The sequence below is a fragment of the Fistularia commersonii genome, chromosome 15, assembly GCF_037954325.1.
Source record: "Fistularia commersonii isolate RoL2024-O1a breed Wild chromosome 15, RoL_Fcom_v1.0, whole genome shotgun sequence".
Classification (NCBI taxonomy): domain Eukaryota; kingdom Metazoa; phylum Chordata; class Actinopteri; order Syngnathiformes; family Fistulariidae; genus Fistularia; species Fistularia commersonii.
The window spans coordinates 1,784,109-1,806,914 of NC_141298.1; the positions used below are offsets into that span (position 1 = coordinate 1,784,109).

The 22,806-nt window shown below is 39.7% G+C and overlaps 1 protein-coding gene across 1 annotated transcript in view; it reads right to left on the minus strand.

Annotated features, from left to right (window-relative positions):
* kcnh2b (potassium voltage-gated channel, subfamily H (eag-related), member 2b) overlaps nucleotides 1-22,806 on the minus strand; it is a 274,422-nt gene that overhangs the window by 37,763 nt on the left and 213,853 nt on the right. The window lies entirely within an intron of this gene.

Here is a 22,806-nt window from a genome sequence, read left to right on the forward strand (position 1 = left end):
ACCTTAGCTTTCATTTTTTAAAGCGCTGTCCCACTAGATCTCTGAATCTGCTCTTCATAAGCAGGATTGACTGGTGCACCAGAATGTGATTTGTCATCTCAAACCTATGAACATACCATTTATTATTGTGTTAAATTATTATCACAGTTATAATTATGAATTTCTTATTCAATTACAAACAATAGATGTACAGCAGCTTCTGTTTTCATTTAGCTGCTGATGTCCTGCAGATTAAGATGACATAATTTAATGTGACTCAGTTTTGCCCTGAGAAATTACAGGCAACAGCAAGCTGAAGTTGGACCAACAGATACTGAAGCTCGAGCACGAGAAGATCCAAAAATTAAAAAGCCGCACTGAAACATGGTGATTTGTAGCTTCGAGTCCGACGGGTGAAAGACAGATGGGCTGCCTCCATTTTTTCCCTGTGCTCATATTACTTCACACCACCAAAAAGTGTTAAATATGAAAGACCACTGGAAAAAAAAAGCCTTGGTTTCTTCTAGTAATTTACAATGCCTCAAGGTAACACGATAAAAGCACTCAGATGGATGTAAAATATATGGCTCTTAAGCTCTAAATCCTTAAGATATAGATTCAAGTAAGCAATTTTGGCTTTCACACGGAGAGGCATAGGTCCACAAAAAACAAGAGCCACAACACTATGATAGAAATTTACATTTAAATTGTAAATTTAACCTCACACATGCTTTCCTCGACTTGCCTGTGAACTTTTCCACCTTCCTGAAATACCAATTTTGCTTTTTTAACAGTCGCCTCCCCTCTCTATCTCACCTCTCTCTCTTCGGTGGGCAGCCTTCGTGGGTGGTCTCTTGCCTCCCACCCGTGGCGACAGGAGAGCGGCAGGCTGGGCGGGCGAGGCATCAAGGAACCCGGGCTGCAAGAAGAGCGGCAGTGATTGGCGGCTTTGGTGAAGGTCGACTGGCGCAGAACGATGTTGAGGAGCTTGAGCAGGGATGGCAGGACCATGGTCCTTTGGATCAGCTCGCCACAGCTGGGTCAGGGTCAGGGTGGCCCCCCGGGCATCCGTGACCAGTGGTTGGGCAGATCGGCGCCAAGGCTATTACTGTACTGTGCTGCGATGCCGGGGAGGTCACAGTACTAAGACTGCTAAGGCAGCGTAGTGTGATACAGTCTCGTGCCTGGAGTTCTGTCAGATGTCACATGGGGGAAGTCCTTCATCTTCAGTTTTCCTTGAAGTGTCTTGCCTCTCAGGTACACAAATACAGTTGGCTCTGAGGCTTTAGGTCCTCTTCAAGCATCAAAATCTGATCAAGATTCCACTGGATATGCGGGAACCTTCTGTTTTTGCTCTTTCTTGGGTTAACATGGATAAGGTCACACCTCAGCTGGCTCACAGCTTCCCATATAATAATGCCAGTTTCACTTTTTAATTTTTTTGTTACAACCTCTGCATGAGTTTCTGTGACTACTCCCCTACACTGTCACTGCCTTGCTGTTAACTTGATAAATCGGCATGCGGAGGAGAAGAGGAGGATGAAAAGAGAGACAGAAGGAGGAAAAAGGCGAGTCTCTTTCCTTTAGTTGTAGATGGAGCCCCGAAGCCGCTCAGCTGCTGCTGATATTAGTACTACTACTCCAGGAAAGATGGGCTAGAGGAGGAGAATGACTGAGCGAGAAACAAAGGGATAATATGAGCATGATCTGTATATCGCTTATAAAAAAGATTAAAAAATAAATAAAATCTGAACAAAAGAGACATGATGCTCTGTTGAGAATAATCAGAGAGGAAGGAAAGGAGAGTGGCAGAGAGAGAGGGAGAGGGAGACAGAGACATGGACAGAGGTGGAGAGAGAGAAAAAGAGAGAGAGAGAGAAATAGAGAGGAGGAGGGGCGTAGGGGAAAATACTGCCATGCATATGCATACACAGGCAGTCAAATATAATTATAGGGACTAGTATTTCAGTCTCATGCAGCAATATCATATAATCCTGCGGAGCAATGAGACCGGAATATCACACAGTGCCGCTTTCCAGCCACGCACTGGCCATATGTACACACTCTTATCCTTGATAAAACCTGACACTTTAGTTAAAATGAATGGCCAGCCCTAGACTTTAACTTGCAGTCGTAATGTTGGAGTTTTTGATACAGAGGCTGAATGATCATTGACAACTCTTACAACTATTTTGTAATACATTACAACTACTTTTGCAAAAACAAATAATAGATTTTTAATAATAATTACATCTTTAATAATAATCCTTCATTAATCCTCATGTAGAAATTCATTCCCATCATGGATAAACAATGATCAGTAGGCTTCCGTCCACCAGCGGAGCAGTTGGGGGTTCAGTGTCTTGCTCAACAACACTTTGACACACAAGGAGGAGCTGGTTATCAAACAAGGAACGTTTGGTTCGATCGCTCCACCTCCAGCGCCATGCCATGTTGTTGAATTCTGAAAAATTGGCAATTTACAAATAAAGGTAACACTCATAGTACCGTAATACTACATAGTACTGGATTCTTTCAGGGGACCTTACTCACGCGTATCCTAAATGCTGTCCCTGACACATCTGTCTGGAAATGCAGCTAGACTGACAGAGACAGACAGATCCAGAGTTAGAGGGGAAATGAAGGGAGCTCACTGCCAGACTGGGCTGCTTATTGGGGCAGAAAAGGTAGTCAGTATTAATGCATTATTGCCCAGCTCATTGGCCCTGGCTTGATAACCGGGATCTCCAGTAGCCTCTTCTCTCAAAAGTGAGAAGCACAGAACCTACCTGATAGTTTCTGGGCTTTTTGAATATACAGAGGCTGGGGGCCTTTTCCGTTGTGTGTGTTTGTGTGCATCACGTAGCGTTGCTTGCAGGATATGTCTTCGCTGTTCGAAATCGCAATGACAGTATGCCACCCTCTGTCCACTCAAGCACACATTTGCAATCTACACGTCTGTGCAACCATGGTGACAAGTGAAAAGGGGCATGTGCTGCAGACTTTAACCTAGGTCTCACTCACAGACACAAACACAAACATAATCACAACAACAAACGCAAAAACAAGCACACACACACACACAAAACCTTGTACGCACACACTTGTTCACACAATACCAACAATGTGCTGATAAAGGTCACTGAGCAGTTAGGCACTGGTTGGCACTGGCACCTACAGCGATGCACACTCATTATAGCTGCTAACATCTTAAAAATAGGCGCACAGAGGATTTTTTTCCCCTTTTTTTTTACATCATGTTCCACGTAAGCAGACAGTCACTTGCCCTTAAGGCTATTCTATTTTAGACCCCGCCTTGAACCATATTGAAGCATTTCATCATCGCTAGAAGATTGTTGTGCGTTCCACATAGCTTGGCAGAGGATTGTGCCTCGGAGCTGGACTTCAAGGAAAAAAATTACAAATAAAAAAAAAGTCAGAGTCAGACACCTGCTAGTCTTTGTGTTTGACCTGGTCCTGAATGTAATCATTCACTGTAATCTTTATCAATAAGAGGTCGGCGTGGTGGAGCGATGACAGCGATTGTCCTTGGAACTGAACATTCCTGGTTCAATTACCAGCTCCTTTCAGCCTGTCAAAGTGTTGTTGAGCAACTGCTCCCTAACTGCTCCCTAACTGCTCCCCTGGCGCCATGAGCTGACAGGCAGCTGCTCATGGTTCATCCATGATGGGTTAAATGCAGAGAGGAATTTCCCACAAGGGATTAATAAAGTACAAAAAAAATAATTAATTACACCAGAAATGCATGATAGGGTGACATCCCTCATAAAAGGACTTTTTTTAATTCAATATTATGTTTTGATGCTTTTTATTTCGCAGGTATTTTAACATTGGAGCAAATACCAATATTATTGATAGTCTGGATCATCCATATGGTTCATGATAATAATCCAAATAATGCCAAAATATATTATTCATATATTTTCTATTGTCTCTCCGTTGCTTAGGGTCGTGGGGGTGCTGTAGCCTATCCTAGCTGTCATTGTGCAAGAGGCAAGGCACACGCGGGCCAGTTTATCGCAAGGCCAAATATAGACAGACATTCACTCTCTCAATCACACATCTGGGCAATTTTTCATTTTTTTTTAATTCATATTTTCTTTGTATCCATGATAGGAATTATACTTTCTAATATAATTTCCTCTATATCATTTTTAATCATTTATATATTTTTCTTTTTTTCTTATTATCGAACCATTGCTATGGACGACCTGCCAAAAATCTTTAAGAGGGCAGCGTTTACGTAAACACACAATGCAGACCATGCCAGACTACGAAAACCATCCACTGTGCTTGGGGTATCACATTACAGCAGTAATTACCAGTCTACAATTGATCATTAACTATGGTCACCAAACTAAAAATGAAAAAACAAAATTGAATAAATACATAAAATGAAATAAAATAAATTGATATAGAATAAAATAAAATAAAGGTAATGATTTTTTTTTCCCATAATTTCAAACTATGACACTTCTCCCTTGAAGATTCATGACTGACGAGAAGTCTTCCAACAGACAATAAAAGTCAGTGTAAGAGTGCTTTTGCTTTTGCTCCTGAAATATATATATATATATACACACACACACACACATACATATATATGCACATACATAAATACATACATACTTGATATATATACATACAAATTAAAGTGTATGCATGCATGTGCATTATATTTATGTGTGTATGTCTGTGTGTGTGTGCGTGCGTGTGCGTGTGTGTGTGTGCGTGTGTTTGTGTGTGTGTGTGTGTGTGTGTGTGTGTGTGTGTGTGTGTGTGTGTGTGTGTGTGTGTGTGTGAAGCACTGTCATAATTAGGATGGCCGCATAATTACAGTAAAAGTGATGATTAGATAGTGTTTCTACTTCAGCTTTTAAGACACAGAATCTCTTCTGGTGCTGCAAAAAATATGCACACACACACACACACACACAACACAGCTTCCATAACTCAGCTCACAGCCCTTGAGTAAACATTAACAGGAGAACTCATTAAAGGAGTAGAACGTGTAAGTAAACTGTGGTGACTTGACTCTGCTCTAAGAGGCTATAAATACCATTTTTAATAGGAGAGGAAAGGAAAGGTGACGGAGGAGAGGAGATGCTTTACGTAGAAGTCAATAAAGAAAATAACAAGACTAAAGGTCAAGAGGTTGTAAATGGGGGGACTAGTGGATACAGAGAAAAGTTACCCCCCATCCATATTCCATGACTGTAAAGAGGAGTGAAAAGAAAGGTAGTATGGAGAAAGATGAAAGTATGAGGGAGGAGAATGGAGCGACATGGAAGGTGTAAGTGGATGAAAGTGGACAGTGAAGATTATAGAAGCGCTGCTTCTGGAAAGGATACATGGATTGAACCTTGACGAGGCAGGAAAAAAGGAGGGAAGGGAACAGTAGGAGGTTGAGGGCTAAGAAGTAATCCTCTTACGGCTCAAACATATATTCAAATTCCAGGCCAAGGGAAAAAAAATTCAGTGTTTTAAATCATTATATATGAGTGTCTGGGTGTGTGTTTTTACAAATCCATCAAATCAACATGTAGCAATAGATGTGGGGTTAGAAATAAATTAATAAAAATATAGCCATAATCAAGCACAGTCCTGATGCACGCAAAGGCTGGAAGAAGCCCTACTCCAAAGGAGTTTTTTGGTACATCAGAGTATGCCGCCTTTCTTCAAGTCCTGAAGCAAAAAGATGCTTTTCACAAGTTTTGAACAGAAAAGAAGAAAAAAAAAACATTGATCTGAGAGAAAATAAGAAAAAAAATAGAGCATTAACTATTTATTTTTTATTTTGTAAACTATCTGACTATTTAGTTACTTATTTATCTTTAACTTTTCCTGCTTTCTGTACCTTGTATCCATATATACGTTATATGCTTATAACGAAGGCAGAAACTGAAATACTGAGAGAATTGGGAGGATTACTTGATAATGAATATATTGTACAAATCAATGAAAATATGCATAACCAGCTTAAAATAAACAAACAGAAGAAAAAACTTGTTGCCATTCATATTATTTTAATCATTTCGGTTCTAGCTGTCTTCAACGGAAAAACAATCTCTGAATGCAACTCGCAACCCAGTGAAGGAAACAGTTGTTGCTATGTTTATATCGTGTTATGTAACTTAATCATGGTATCTCATTAAAATTTAGATTTTATTTTTAATTAGGACATTGGTCTTGTCCCTCCCTGCCCTGTCTTTTCTCATGCAGCCCCTAAACATGCACATACGTTCTGACTCTGGCCTGAGGCCAGAGATTTGTTAGTGCAGAGGAACCAAAGAATAGACTTAAATATCTATGATTTCGAGGGTGGAAGGCTGGTGTGGGGTTGAATATTTCTATCCAGGAGCCAGCAGCTCCCCTGCCTGGCCAGGAACTGACAACACAACTGCATCACTCAGAGGGAGGAGTCAGCACAATGTCTCCTTTTCTCTGTCTTGGGTTTGCTCTTGTCTTAGAATTTTTTGTAGTTTGGGAAACCTCCTCTGAGCAGTAGAGTGGGCCAAAGGTGGGATGTAAACTCCCTGCATCGCTTGTACTGCCGTAACACAACAAAGTGTCAAGGTTCTAAATGCAGTCTTAGCAACATGTTCCTGCAGCACCTGTAAACCTGCCCTCTTAAAACAGTAGCTCTCAAAGACATGACTTCATTCATCAGTCTAATGGAAGAGCTTTTATATTCACTTTGCCTATGGGATTTCATGGAAGATTTTTTTTCCCTTTTTGTTGAAAAAAAGAAGAAGAGAAGTGTTTTGAAGGGCTGGAAATGCTCCAAAAAGTACCTGGAAGACAAAAGCCAGTCTCAATCCATCAATTTCAAGAGACCACTTTAGCACTTCTGGCAGAATTATTCAAGAGGTGAGCGGGGATAACATGAAAAGGCCAACTATGGTTTTAAAGTGTTCTAAAGACCTTCATTCGTCTCGAGTGCTTTTTATGTCTTTCTTTCATCCTACGCTGTGAGCATAGTTTATTATAAAATCCCGTTTACTAGTTGCTGATGTCGTCACTATCACTGACATACAGCAGGGCAATTTAATGGGTCGGTCATTCTAGTGACTGAAAAAATTGTAAAATGAAAAAGAGGTCACATCCTGATTTATTTGATGATCTTTATGATAGAAAAAAAAGACAGGGGCAGCCTTTTTTCAATCTTATGATTTTGACAGTTGTGGCTCAGAGAACATATCACACTCTAAACACACACTCACACATGAACACACCGTCCTTCCTCATGCTGTTGCTGTCACACGGGGACGACATCAGGATATGACTATTACTAAGCTTGGTGTGCCGACAAGCATCTCTCTATTGCTGAAGAAAAATGCCAAATACAAAACATAAAATGAATTGTGTCTTTTACCAGCAAACCTGCCACAACTTTTCCGCTTCAGCATTCCTTGGTGATAACGCGGCGCTGAGATAATTTCAGTCCTTGGTACCATGCACACCTGTTTTGCTGTGGTACTTAAAACTGCATCATTATGGCCTTCATCCAATCCGACATCTACATCTCCATGCCTCTCTTTCCAAGTTCCAACACAGACTCCCTCACCCCGGGGACGCTGTAAATGGATATACACAAGGTTCTACAGAAAGGACCGCAACATCGATGGGCTGGCTTTAATAAACAAGCAATAAATAATCCATCTATCTATAATCAAATAAATGGAGACTGAAAAGGATGGGAGGGTCCAATGATAGTGTTTCAAAGGTCCCCCAAACCCAAACACTAACTTTACTCACTTGATTTTTATCAGTGTCACACAGGATAATATACATTTAATAAGACTGCAGAAACACTTTATCTGTGAACTCACATACCATAGTGGAGATGTTTGCGTCGTTTCATGCTACATTCAGCAAAGATGTAAAAGTCTGGGATGAGACAGTAATTAAACATAGATCCAAGGAAGTGGTTGCATATTCATTATTATAACACCCAAAGTATATCACTAACATAAAGCAAAAAACACTCATGCTGTAGTGCTTGATGTCCATCAAAAATATTTCATTTTTGCCATCAATGATATTTTCTTTCACTCCATTCACTCAGTCTTTATGTAGACTCCATCAGAGACCGACTGCAGGGCCAGTGTCATACTTGGAAACACTCTTATACACTACATGGCCAAAAGTATTCGCTCACCCATCCAAATAATCGGAATCAGGCCATGGTGTATAAAATCAAGCACCTAGGCATGCAGACTGTTTTCCAAGCATTTGGGAAAGAATGGGTCGCTCCCAGGAGCTCAGTGAAAACCAGAATGTAACTGAGCTAGGATGCCACCTGTGCAACAAATCCAGTCGTGAAATTCCCTCGATCCTAAATATTCCACAGTCAACTGTCAGCTGTATTATAAGAACATGGAGGTATTTAGGAACAACAGAAACTCAGCCACGAGGTGGTAGGACACATAAACTGACAGAGTGGGGTGCAGAGAGCATTTTCTAAAGAGGTCGCCAACTTTCTGCACAGTCGATCACGACAGACCTCCAAACTTCAGATTACTTCAAGAACAGTGTGCAGAGAGGTTCATCAAATGGGTTTCCATGGCCAAGCAGCTGCATCCAAGCCACACGTCATCGAGTGCAATGCAAAGTGTCAGCTACAGTGGCATAAAGCACGCCGCCAGTGGACTTTAGTGCAGTGGAGACGCATTCACTGGAGAGAAAAATCGTGCTCTCCATCCAGCAATCTGATGGATGAGTCTGGGTTTGGCAGTTGCCAGAAGAACGGCACTTGTCTGACTGCATTGTGCCAGGTGTGAAGTTTGGTGGAGGGGGGATTATGGTGTCGGATTGCTTTTCAGGAGATGCACTTGGCCCTTTAGTTCCAGTGAAAGGAACTGTGAAAGCTTTAATGTACCAAGACATTTTGGACAATTCCATACTGCCAACTTTGTGGGAACAGTTTGTAGCTGGCCACTTCCTTTTCCAACATGGCTGTGCACCAGTGCACCAAACAAGGTCCATAAAGACATGGATGACATCTGGTGGGGATGAACTTGACTGGCCTGCACAGAGTCCTGACCTCAACGTGACAGAACACCTTTGGGATGAATTACAGTGGAGACTGAGAGCCAGGCCTTCTCGTCCAACATCAGTGTGTCACCTCACCAATGCGTTTCTGGAAGAATGGTCAAAAATTCCTATAATCACACTCCTGAACCTTGTGGACAGCCTTCCCAGAAGAGTTGAAGTTGTTATAGCTGCATAGGGTGGAACAATGTCATATTGAACCCTATGGATTAGGAATGGGGAGTCACAAACTGTAAGACTATAAAAAGAGTACCGGTATATAGACAGCTCTTCATAAATTCAAAGTGGAATGTGATTGAAAATACTGCTGCACTGAAAACTTTGATACCTGAATGGTGAGAAGTACATTCGAGGCGTGACATGTCCCCTGCAAATAATTGGATTCCGTTAGGTAACAGGTAACGTAATCCAGTCAGGAGGGGCATCTGGGTTTGTGTGTGTGTGTGTGTGTGTGTGTGTGTGTGTGTGTGTGTGTGTGTGTGTGTGTGTGGTATGTGTGTGTGTGTATCTGTGTTAGGAGAGGTAATAAGGTAAGTGAATCGGGTTGGAAAGAGCGCTATAACAACTCTGACTTGAAAAGAGTTTCCAAACAGAGGGTGAAATTTATTTTCAATGTACTCCACCTTCCTGTTGTTTTTTTTTTCTTTTTTTTATGAATGCACTTGATTACATCATCCGAACAAGGCGGTTCTAAAAAAAAAAACTGCTAAAGGGAATCTTGCAATAGAATTTGATTTTTTTAACAGACACCAATAAAGGCAACAATTCTTTAACTTTCACTACAGCTGTGAAACTGACAAACCAAACAAATAATCCCACCTCAACAAGTCTCAACAAACAAATTTGAGTGCCACGTCTGTGACTTTAGGGCATTGTATATACTATATTTATACAGGCTTGATAGAGTGATGTTGGCAGGACAACCACATCTACATGCAACATCTTGGCCCATGTCACTGTCGGCGAAATGAATTGTGATGATCAAGTGATGACGAGCAGTTAGATCAAGATGAAGTCATCCATCACCCATTTTCTTCCAGCTCTATTTGATATTCACTCAGTCCAGTTTATTTAATGGCAATCTTGTTTTAGACACCATGACTTCATTTTTCACTTTGCTTTGACTTCATGTGATACATTACTCAAAGCTGATTGTTGATGTGTCTCATATCCTTTTACTATTCTTCTGCTATGACACAATTGGACCTTAGTCATCTATCATATTCAGTTTCAGGATGTGTTATATCTGATATTAAATGACTGGAATGAATTTATTGTTTAATTTATTGTGAGTGCTGACAAGGTCTGCCAGATATGAATCGATCAGGCATTGTCTATTCCCCTAACATAACTTTCTCGTAACTCAACCCAAAAGAATTACATCCGGGGTATTTTTCGTTCAGCATCAGCTAAGCCTCCATCTGAGATGTTTTTTTTCTTTTGAATTTGAGTTAAAAGATTAAAAAAAAAACAAAAAAAACTTTAACACCAGAAACTTCTGACTATCTGAAATAAATACAGTCCAAGCAATGATATATCCAATCAAAATGATTCGATTTCCAGACATACTGTATTTGAACTCACAGTTCTAATTTGAACCTCTTTTCACTTCTCGAAAGACTTAGTAGACGAGTATATACATTGTTCATACATATGACAAATGTTTTTCAGATCATGAATAATATAAATGCGTTTGAATTAATGTTGTTCTAAATTGAACTCTTGTCTTAGTAACACGCGATCGTTGCTGTATTCCAAAAAGTCCCGTTCAGGCTTTGCTGTCAATTTGAACTGACATATGAATACGAAACCTTTGTGTTCTTATTCAAACAGTGATACTAGAATTCTACCATTGAATTCTTGAATGACATTGGTGACATTGAGTTTTGTACCAGCTGGACCTCTCCCAGAGCACGTTAGAGGATTTATTGGTTGCAAAAAGAGATGAGGAAAGAAAAACAAAAAAGTTAAATCCATCAATTTCCTCTGATGTAACTGAATGTTGAGGGCCCCTTGGATGGAAATGACATGCGGATGTACAAAAATCCTCATCTGAATACTTCGGGAAATACCATGTACGGAGGTTTTTTGCGAGATTAACCAAAGGAACATAGCCTAAACATACGTCTCAAACATTGTTCTCACGGCCCCCCTCAGGGTCATGTTTCGGCGCCTGCAGGACAATCCCGCAGACAGCCATAAAGTATCACCATCCATGATCACTTCCGTTCAAAAATAACACATTTTTTATGATCAAAACAAGAAACAATGAGGAAAATAATCAAAAGGAAACAATCAAAACAGATGAACGAACCACTGGATTCTTCCGCCTCTTTTATTTCCCGCTCTCAACCGTCTCCTTCGGGGCTCATCACAGTGAATCATCTGCTTCTGTCTACCCCTCTTCTTTTTAACTAATTCAGTGTCCTTTTTTACTCTATCCATCTTCATCTAAGCTTACCAACAACCACCAAATAGTCGATGTGTAAAAACAGGGATAAATACGCTGGTGTTGTCCCAGAGGCCAACCACATATCAATGTACCAGACAGCTCGTTGTTGGAAACATGCTGCAGCAGTGGCAGTTCTGGAGCAGAAGAACAAGCAATATTTAATATTTCATGTACGGAATATGTTCCGAATCCTGAGTAGAGTAAGTGGAACAAGACAACGGGGAGAATGGGAAGGGGGAGCTGATTCTTTTAGTAATGGGAGATTTGGTGAATTGTAAACTGTCACTCAACTGCTGCGAATAGAACGACAGCAGTGCACATGAATGTGTTTGTGTCTGTGTGTGAGTTAGCGCCAGGACAGGTGCATGCCTTAAAAGCAAAAGTAGTAACAGAGTTTAATCAACAATAAATTGTATTTATAACCAAGCCAGCTGAGTCCTAATTAGGACAGAGCAACACACACACATGCACCCCCCCCCCCCCCCACACACACACACTCACATGTGGGCACACACACTCACACTTTCACATAAAATAGCTGAAAGATATGATCCATTATATTGACGCACTTTCCAGTGCCCTGAAGTGAATTGAAAATGTTTTATTAGAGGTGCAGAGAAAAACACATTGGTCTTGTCAGGTCTGTTGCATAGTAGAGGGGTTCAACACATGTTCATGCAAAAATTTTCCTACAGAAAAAACACTGGAGTGAGGTGGAGGGATATTTTTAAGCTGGTAGTCGTGTTTAAGTCTCAAATAGATGTGCAGATTTTACTGCACAATGACACGTATCATGTGTTATGAACCATGACGAGTGTTTTTTTAATATGTTTGATTGGAATATACAGAACTGTCTGATTACTGGGTAAAGTTTTAATCACAAAGTAAGCAAAAACAAAACCAATAAGGTGCCAGCTCAATTTAGATATATGTGGTCTCATCCTTCAGCAGCAGTTAAGTTGCCAAAATAAAGTTATTGTCTGATAAAAGTATCAATAAATGACTTTAATGCAAGATGCTAAAAAACCTGCACAGGATCCCTTGGTGATGTATTTGTGTGCCAATCGGCAATCTCTTTTACAACTCTCCCAAAGGACGCTCTTTACTCCAGTTAAAATAGTTCATTTTTTATGGAAGTCATGTTTGCCAGAAACCGAATTCAGTTTGGGTTGAACACAGACACTTTCTGTGAAAAAAGCAGAATTTCAGGAGTGTTAAATTAACCACTCAGAACGGGCAAGAAATACACACGCTAGAGGGTTATGATATGAATTCAAAGATGGCAAAAAAGTTTCCAAGGCTCAAATGGAAAAAAATATTTTTGTTATTTCTTCTCCGGTTCAAGACTCCATGCTCTGGTATTGGAAATCTGTTTGGACAAACTTCTCAGGTTTTTAGCTCCACATAGAATACATCACAATGACTACATTTTGACTTTTGAAGAACATTACCATTGTGCCTGCATTCAACTTGACGTTCATCTTGAACAGAACAGAGACATTGGTCTCAGGGAAGCCTGAATAGAATTGCTTGTTTTTAATCGAAGCAACGATCATTTTTTTTCCACTACATGCTATCTAAAATTCAGTAAACCCACCTAAACCTCTTTTTGCTGGGCCGGAGCTACCTTGGGCATGCTTTATTTTAGACTTACCACCACTTGTGATTCAGAGCTGGCGAGACTTGCTTTAAAATATAAAGTCCATCACATATTTATGAATGGAATATCAAGGGTGTGAGGTATGGGTGCGTGCACACACACACACACACACACACACACACACACGCGCGTGATTTGAGTGAATACAGTCCTTGTCTACTTGCAGATGAAGATGAAGAATAGAAGCTCAGGTGATCAGCTGTTATTTGATCAATAAGGATTTAGTACAGCAGGTACACATGCAAGTACATAGAGCTTGTGCCCTGTAGAGAATGGTGACGTAAGTATTTTTAATTAGGACTAATGCTCTTTGTAGTGTTTATCAAGGTGCGATAACTTGAAGATGTCAATTGGACTCCTATGTGATGTTATACTCTCCTGTTTATTGTTTACTTGTAGTAAACAATAAAAGAATAACAGCTGATCAGCTCTTTGCAGATGCATGTGTTCTAACACAGGCAACTGTTTCCCTAGCACAACCTTCCTCCAAGGGCATGAGCTGAGCCGAGGATGGTTTTATCAGTGGTTTCCTGGACACGTAAATTACTTAATAAAGGAATGTAGGAAAACCCATATAAGTCAAATGCAGGTTTAATTGTTTTATGCTGTAATTTAGCTGCTTGGTGATTAGGCCATGCCTTGACTGGCTAAAGCAGTTTGATTACTGTGCATTAGTTTGATGATATGTAACCCTCAAGTCATTTCATATTTATTTACTGGTATGAATGGAAGAGAAAGTGTTGCCAGAAGGTCACGGTTGGCTTACACTGTAACAGTAGTGAGTAAAGTTAAGTATGTCACACTGGTACAATCCTCTCATTTGATTATACAGTTTAAATAACTCACTTTGCACTGCAGCTGCACCTTCCCGTGCAAAAAATAGCGTTGTCCCTTTGCACGGTCACTGAGATACAACCTGATTCATGGTTAATATCAAGTGGAAGTTGATGGGCTCAATATCATTCTATGGGATGTTTCATAGTGATTGATTGCCACACCCTACTTTGACCCAATTGTCATTTTGATGAATGAACGCTGGGTGACTGGCAGCCAACACAGCTAGTCCTGCCATTGGGGGTGATAAACGGTCGCAGTGGAGACAGTTCTATGTGACAAGAGACCTTGGCCAACAATCTCCCCAGAGGTACAGAGCCTCTAAATCAGAGCTGGGTAAGGTAGAAACCCCCCCTACTCCTCCCTGAGCACTGCTCATCTATCAGGGGATATGCTTCCTTCCAGCCATGGCAGGTTAACAACTGAACTGCTGGAAGACAGGGAGGAAATGTCCAGCCGAATGTGATGATTTCCCATTAAGCAATATTAGCGGGGTTCAATTATACCGTTATCCTTGAATGAGGTACATGATACTTATGTATATTACATGAAAATTGATTGACGCCTCAACCGAAGCATTATAGCCTGTGCTTCGAAGATGATGTGCAGAATGTCTCGAGGATTTTTGAGAACAACCACAACTTGCCTTACACAGCTGAAATTTGATGCAACTGTACTCAAAAACGGGAATAGAAAAGAAAGTTGCATGAGGGATTTGTACAGGGAGCAGATGCACCAACTGGAATCTCAAAAACCCAGCGCTCATTACTAACTCAGTGACTTCCAACTTTTATGTAACAGGTATTAAAACAAGTGAGACGACAGCCAACTGTCAAATAAATTGTTGGAATTTACAGAAACAGCCAAACAATGAATAGATTTAGAAGGCGCAGCCAGCTGGAGTCCTCATTATTCAGACATACACACATATACACACACCCCACATATATACACACACAAACACACACGCACCTGGTGCAGATCTATGGGGATAACACATGGAGGAGAGAGTTGAAATCAATCTGGCTGCAGCAGCTAAGGATAGAGATCATTTCTCTCTCTCTATCATCTGTGTCACTAATGCTGCTGTGCCAAAATAACAATACAATGAAGGGAAGCGAAAAGAAAAGGCACATCTTTGCAATAGTACATAGTCAGAGACTGGGAGGCGTGGAGAGATGGTTGGAAGAGGAATGTGGCTGTAGTATATATTTCTCACTTATCACCAAAATTATTTATTTCCATCTGTGCTCAGAGTCTCTTCTCAATTTTAATATTGATGTCAAGTGATTGCAAGGATGTCCAAGTCCTTTATTGAAAAACTCAAAAAAGCTTAGCGGTTTGAACAGCAGTCCAACCACTGCTGACTTTTTCAAGCTAACATTGGTGTCTATATTTGGAAGTAGAATTTTTTTTAAAAAATCCCAAATTGTCTGATTCCTATGTTGGCTTAATAAAAACCAAATATGATTGTGAACAAATATTTAATTCATATTCTGTGGATGCTGATGTTGCAATGTTTTCTTTCAGTTAGTTGATAAAACAACATATGATCAGCCATCAAATCCTACATGGGGTATTAAAAGTCCCAGTGGTGAATTCTGGTCGAGTGCTGATATATCTTTGATAAACTGATTCAATACTAATTGCTGCCGGCAATTAGAATTGAATCATTCCTTTATATCTTCTCAAAGAAAATCTTTGTTATCATAATCAGGAAAGAAAGGACTCTGGCTTGTAGATGGAGTGTTGATACTTGCTGGCTCAGGGAGGGTGATGTTCTAATATGGATTTAAGGTTTAAGGATTAAGAAACATAACATCATGTTTTTTTGACAAGGAGAGATTAAATCATGATAAAAGTTGCTCTAAGTGGAAAGCTGTTTAAATCCAGTGCAAGCAGAACATTCATATCCAACCCCTTCATAAATTTTACAGAATATGAGCATATAGACCATGTAATATTTGAAATTTCTACTGCTGCCTTCATGATGACAAGGCTTCAGCCATTCGGGGGTAAAATACAGTTTGGAAAATTATATTTTAAATCCAAAGCTCCTTCACTGGGTTATATGTTGCAGAATCCAACTACATTTTTCATGCCAAATGTAAAAATGGCTGAAGAGAACCATCAGTGAAGAAGGCAGAGGAGTCATGACTGCTGTATAATTATTATGAAAACATAACAGCTTTTCATTTCCCATTTGTATCCGTCTCCATCTAGACAAAACTGCTGATATACTTGACAACACAGTGTCAGATACAGTGATGGACTCTCATAATGCGTGTGCGTTTGTGTCAAAGAGAGCGTTGAGAGACCGAGAGAGAGTGAGACAGACAGACAGTGCGAGGTACCAAGGACAAGTTGTCATCATCAGTGAAATTTGGGAGTGAAAGTGAAACAAAGAATTGATTGGATCCTGAGGGAGGGACTCAACTACTTCCTCTGCATGTGAGTTTCAGTGTGTGGGTTTTATTTATTTTTCGAGGAGCTGTGTGATACAGAAACCTCCCACTCCCACGTATACGGTAAGTGGTGCAGAATTTGACACCAGAGTAAATGGAGTGATTTCTTTTAATATTTCTTTTTTGACCATTAACCCATTATTGTATCATGTCAGCTATTACCATGTGACTGTTAGTGCTTTATTAATTATTGGTAAGAGGTCATTTTTGCCCAACACTCCCTGTCTCTATCATATTCTAGCTAACAATCTCTCTGTCCTCTCTTTCTATCCAAGCTTGTCGAGTGAGACGGCTGCCTGGATTGAGCTGGGATCTATCCAAGGTTTCTACCCAGTAATATGCATTTTTTTGTCTGCGCTGTCACCAGGTCCTTGCTCATTGGGTAACGTTAAATTCCTGTAAATTATTTTAAAGAGTGTGGTCTAGATCTGCTCCATGGAAAGTGTCATGAATCAACCTGTTGTGATCTGGCCCTACATAATTCAAATCTGACTTGACTTCTTCCTAGCCAGGCTGTGGGTGCATGTGTGTGTGTGTGTGTGTGTGTGTGTGTGTGTGTGTGTGTGTGATGATGTCATCATGTATTCTCTATTTAGCACCTTCTCTCTCAGGCAGGAGCAAATGAGTAATTTGAAGATTTTGCCTTCCCTTGTGATTCAATCATATGCTGGTAATTTATACTTTACAGGACACGATCAATACACATCATGACACAAAACATTTAGTCATGTAACAGATAATTAAATAATGTGAGATCTCAGTTTTATTTCCTTTCAGGTTTTCCTAATTTGCATTTTGTACATGACTGCTGTCATGCAGCACAGGTGTAGAATAATGAACTGGAACGCCCACCATAGCCCACCATAAGTTTTTGTCTCTAACTTGGTCACTTTACTCTTCAAAGTCTTTTCTAACGCTACTGTATAGGTTCATTCAAAAATGACACTTTACTCTTCAAAGTCTTTTCTAACGCTACTGTATAGGTTCATTCAAAAATGAGTTTGGAGTCAATGATGGATATATCTTTAAATGAAAAAAACATAACTTTTTAGTCTACAGGATGTAAAATAAAATAACTAAATCTAAAAGCAGACCCTGGGTGTGAATTTTGTGGAGTCTGAAGTTATGACAAACATCAGTCTTGAGATCTTCCTCAACCTCAATTACAAGTTGTTCGCCCTTGGCACTAATCTATCACATTCATTCACTCATCCATTCACTCATTCATAATTTATAACGCTTACCCCACCATCAGGGTTGCGAGGGAGATGTCATCAGGCTAGAGGCAGCGTTCACCCTTGTTCACCAGTTGATCAAAGGGCCACATATAGAAATAAACGACCATTCACTTTGTCATTAACATGCCTTGGCAATTTAGGGTCTCCTTTTAATCTACAGCATGTTTTTAGACTGTGGGAGAAAATGGGGAGAACATACAAACTCCGCACATAAAGGCCCCGTCATAATCAGGGGACTTTCCCATTCATGGGGGCTTTCCATTGAAGTGCTACCACTCTGTCACTGTAACTTGAACAATACAAATCAATTCATGTGATATCCATATTTCCATCCCTCATTTTCCTAAATGGTGGATGTGATGGAAGAGGTAAGCGGACACCGCTAGGTGTTATCGGATCAGACCAAAAATGCAGAGGCAGACGGGGGATTCCTGTAAAATGTTTTATTACCAGATCAAATTGTCACCATATCCCAAAGACAAAACTGGCTAAGTCTCCGATATAAACAGAGAACAACTAGGCAGTAGGGAAAACGCACCAGGCAAAATCAGATACCAGACTCAAAAATAACTTGGTGAGTTTGCATTGAAAGCAGAGAGCAAATAGCAGCAAGGATACGTTCTCGACAAGATAAAACCATCGTCTCCCGGACATACGACAAGAAGGACTGACATATAGGAGGCGGTCAGCACCATTACTACATGAGAGGGGGGTGACATAATTGCCAGACACAAACAACAGCATGAAAGGCTATGAAGTAGTAAATGGACATATCTTGATAATACTTTTAATACTTAAAACAGAAGCCTGCCACAAAGAGAATTCAAATGTTACACATTTCGTTGATGTGTAAAGGGATTGAATGGGGGGCTTGATCAGCCCAACACAACCAACGTTTCCTTTTTCCCTGACGGCACCCTTTTGCCACCGAAGGAACCCATCAAAGGTAACGAACATTACAAAAAGCTAAGCACCTCCACCCCATCTGCCCAGTTCCGCAGTTGGCATGTAAAACAAATCACACATGTGACAGCACCAACAGAAGGGCCGCCCTGCAGCCTCGACGGTATGGAACATATGCGGTCCGTCCGCGACTGTCACAGTGGATGAGACCACACTAGCCTATTTCTAAAAATATCTGGCATTTTCAAATGACTTGAACAATGTTTATATTGTAAAACCATAAAACTATCCACTCACATCACATAGGGCAGGGTTACCTTGAACAAATCATCTTTTCCCGCCACTTTGGACCTAGTACTTCAGGTCACATTTCAAAAAACAAACTATGTATTATTAATTTGAGACTAATCCTGATGGAATATTATAAATGTTATAAATGTTAAATGTCCTCAATTTAAAACAAAAATCACTTTTGTAGTGGTTATACCTAATCTCTTTGGAGGTATGACACTGCTGGAGAATAGTTTTGTGAGCTGTCCTTTCTTTATTTGCAACTGTTCACTGCAAAACAAAAGGGACAATTAACACAGTCATTTCCCTGCCTTCTGTCAGAGGCCAATGGTTTCCAACAAAGGGCCTCTGTTTGTGAGAAACACCAAAAAAGAATAAGACAAACAACAGAATCTACTTTTCTACGTCCAATGAAAATCATTGGATTTGATCTGCCTGGACAAACACAGTGATATATTTTAAATACAATGACCTGTTGCTGCCCTGAATCCGATGTCTCTCTCTCTTTTATGATTCCGATTCATAAATCTGATTTGCAAAAAAAAAGGCAAGAGCTGCTGTCTAAAAGTATAAGCTCTGACCTAGAAGTATGCTATTGTGACATAAACATTTTTTTCAAATCCTCAAGCAATCTGTAGAAATGTCCAAACACTACAAATTTTCAAGAATATGGCCAATCCCGCAATGAACAATTGCATCCCATAATTCTCTCTGTTCCCTCTCGCTCTCTCTCTGTCACAAATATATACACACTAGCATACTACAGCTGAAGTGATATCAGTCTGCAAAATTGTCAGAATGCTCATTACTCTGAATCCCAACACTGTTATAGGACCATCTCATAACAACTGATGCCAACAGATTTTGAGCAGTTAGTTCTTGTTTGGTTCTATAGAGATTCCTCTGATTGCCGAAGTTGCAGCAGCACAGGGTGTCCCTCACTTACCAAAGAAGCAGCGCTATGGCACAGTTGGGTTTCAAGAAGTGTCGGGGAGGTGTCTCTTCTGAATAATGGCAGAGGGAATAAACAGAAGATCTGCTGTGCTTTCTGTCTTCCATTTCACATAAGTTCAGCAAAATACACCCTTTCTATTACTGACTAGTTATTGTGTCACAAGTCATACTCACGCCTGGAGGCCGAAGACGAGTGTGAAATTGAACCCTGTGATGTCAAACTATATGCACGGGTTATCTAGCAGTCACTTCAGAAAGTCACACATGTACAAAAAGTAATCATAAAATGATGAGATCGATTATGTCTGGCCACAAGTTCAAAGCGGTGCACATTGAGCAAACCCATTAAATCACTTGGATCATTGCGTCCTTGTGGATGTAGTGACCATGATTTGGTTTTTTAGTGCCCCAAAGTGTCCATGTTCCAACATCACCCAAATTCCCTTGAGTAATAGAACACACCAAGAGGGATACAACAACCTTCCCATCCTCCCAGGGACTGAAAACAACAAAGAGCAGAGGAGGCAGGCATGCACCAATAATGGGGTAAGCTTGAATAAAAAAAAATTTAAAAAAAAGGGAGAAAAGGGAAAAGTTAAGAGGAAAATTGTCTTCTTCATGGGTGATCATTCACATTTGTACTGATATGAAAGCAGACAAAATGTCACAAAAAAGGGGAAATGCATAGTTAGACATAAATGAGACATTTATAACTTTTCTATGATGGAAAAAAGGGGCAGCTTGCTAAATGGGAATAACTTCACAAACTGACACTTGCAAGGGAAAAGTCAATATATCTGATTATTTTCATTTTTCTAACCATTCATTTAAAAATTCCATTCAACCCCCCTTATCAAATAATTATTCTTTAAATTTATGCCTGGCAACCTTCATATAGTTTAAATTCCTTGCATTAAGACATTGTTCATTTCATTTTGAGGATACATGTCACTGATTATCAAGTGCTACCTTTAACCTAATGCTGTCGCCTATATTTCCAAAATAATATATTTATACAGCTTAAGATTACACATTGGTGTAAAATTATACTTTTGTAAATATTTCTTGATGGTTATCCAAAGGGAGTATATTAGCTAAGGCAAGAATGCCACTTTATGGAACATTTTGCAAATGAGGTCATTATTTTCTATTGGAATTTTGTAACTGAATTTCTAATGGTAAGACTGATGTTCTCATAAAGTGCTATTTTGTCACATACCATACCAATTATGAATGTTTTCAGTCAGGTTCCAATAAATAAATATATTAGCGATTTCATCATGGTGCAATGTTGAGCTGCCTCTATGCTGTATAACAAGCGATCCAGGCTGTATCAGAATGAGGCCGATACTGCCGTGCTGCATTTTGTCAAACTCCCAATAACGTTGGTCATGACACTGTATGAGTACCACAAAAAAGAAAAAAAAAAAGAAACAACTTGAGAATGTCTTTTAAGATTATTTAGCAGCAAGATAGTAATCAGTACCGATGTCTTATACTCATACCAGAAGCTTATGATAGCCTTGTTGCTTGATTGGACCAAGTCTGATTTTATGGTTGAAGCTGTTGTCAGCTAATATCAGCTGTTTGATATTCGGTATTTCCTTTTCATTCATTCCAAATCTATAGCACTTATCCTGTATTCAGAGTCACAGCTGATGTACAAAAGTGGTGGAAGAATGTCACTCTACATTTTGTCCAAAAAACACAAACAATAGAGTATGAAAACAGTAGTTGTCAAAACATTCAATTTGATAAATAACAATATTATTTAAATGGTTGTGACACCATTTGTTGTGTTCCCTGCATTTACAGGACCATCACTGTCTATGTTCATTTCCATAATACCAAACTTGGGTTTCTTCCTGCTACCCATTCACAAGACAGTATCTCATTATTCATTTAACTCATTAAAATATACAGTTCATTCCAAATATGATGGATCTATCTTTATTGTCTTGTACTGGCTGCACTGTGGAACAATACCAAATTGGTATTGGAGGATGAACATTCCCAAGAGCATATCCTAGTTATAGACACAATTCCAACGCCAGTCATTTTAACAGATTTTTTTGAATACAAAATGGCTTATAATCAAATACTATCGGCACACTCAGCAGTCTGGAAAACACACCTCTATCTAGGGTCAGGGTGCCAAACACTGCACTTCCAGAACATGCCCCAATTTGATTTCCTGCTGTGTCTGTGTGAGCAGTTTTTCACTAAGGAAGAGCCGAAGTGCTTTATCATTAAACAACTAAGGCACTCCATCCACAGAAACATGAGAGTGAGAACATAATTTAAAGCAGAAGGAAGAGTCCTGATTTATTTGTCCAGAGCTACTGATTGCTCTGTTCAAGGGCATCGCTGGCAAAGGTGATGGATGGGAATAGTTTGCTCTCTCTCTCTTTCTCTCTCTGTCTTCCCCTTCTTTCTCTCCCTATCCATCGCTCTTTCTCTGTATGATCAGACACTCCTGGAGACTGCCAACATAACTTTTCCTTTCGGTGAGAAAAAAAAGAGGGACTGGACAATAAAAAAAGCAATTTGTCTTGGAAGCAATGACTGATTTATTTTTCCTCATTCCAGTCCACCACAGGGGCTGTTTGGGCAACTGCCTCAGCTGGGACATGAGAGAAAAATTTGCTGTGGGAAGAATTTGGAAGCTTGCATGGATAAATAGATTAAAAATGAAGAAACAAAAAAATAAATAAATAAATACAGAAGCACGGAAATAAATGGATGAAAATATCTTTAAATAAATTGATAAAGCATTAAATTAAAACAGAAAAAAAAAAAAAAAAAATCCAAGCCGTTTTCAACTTTGGATATCCATCAAAAAATTGCTAATATGCATTTGTGCTGTTTGTAGCAGCTTCACTACATGGTAACTATATGCATATTCCAAAAGTCAGAAGATGCATATATACTAAGGACTCTTAACTTTCAATTTTG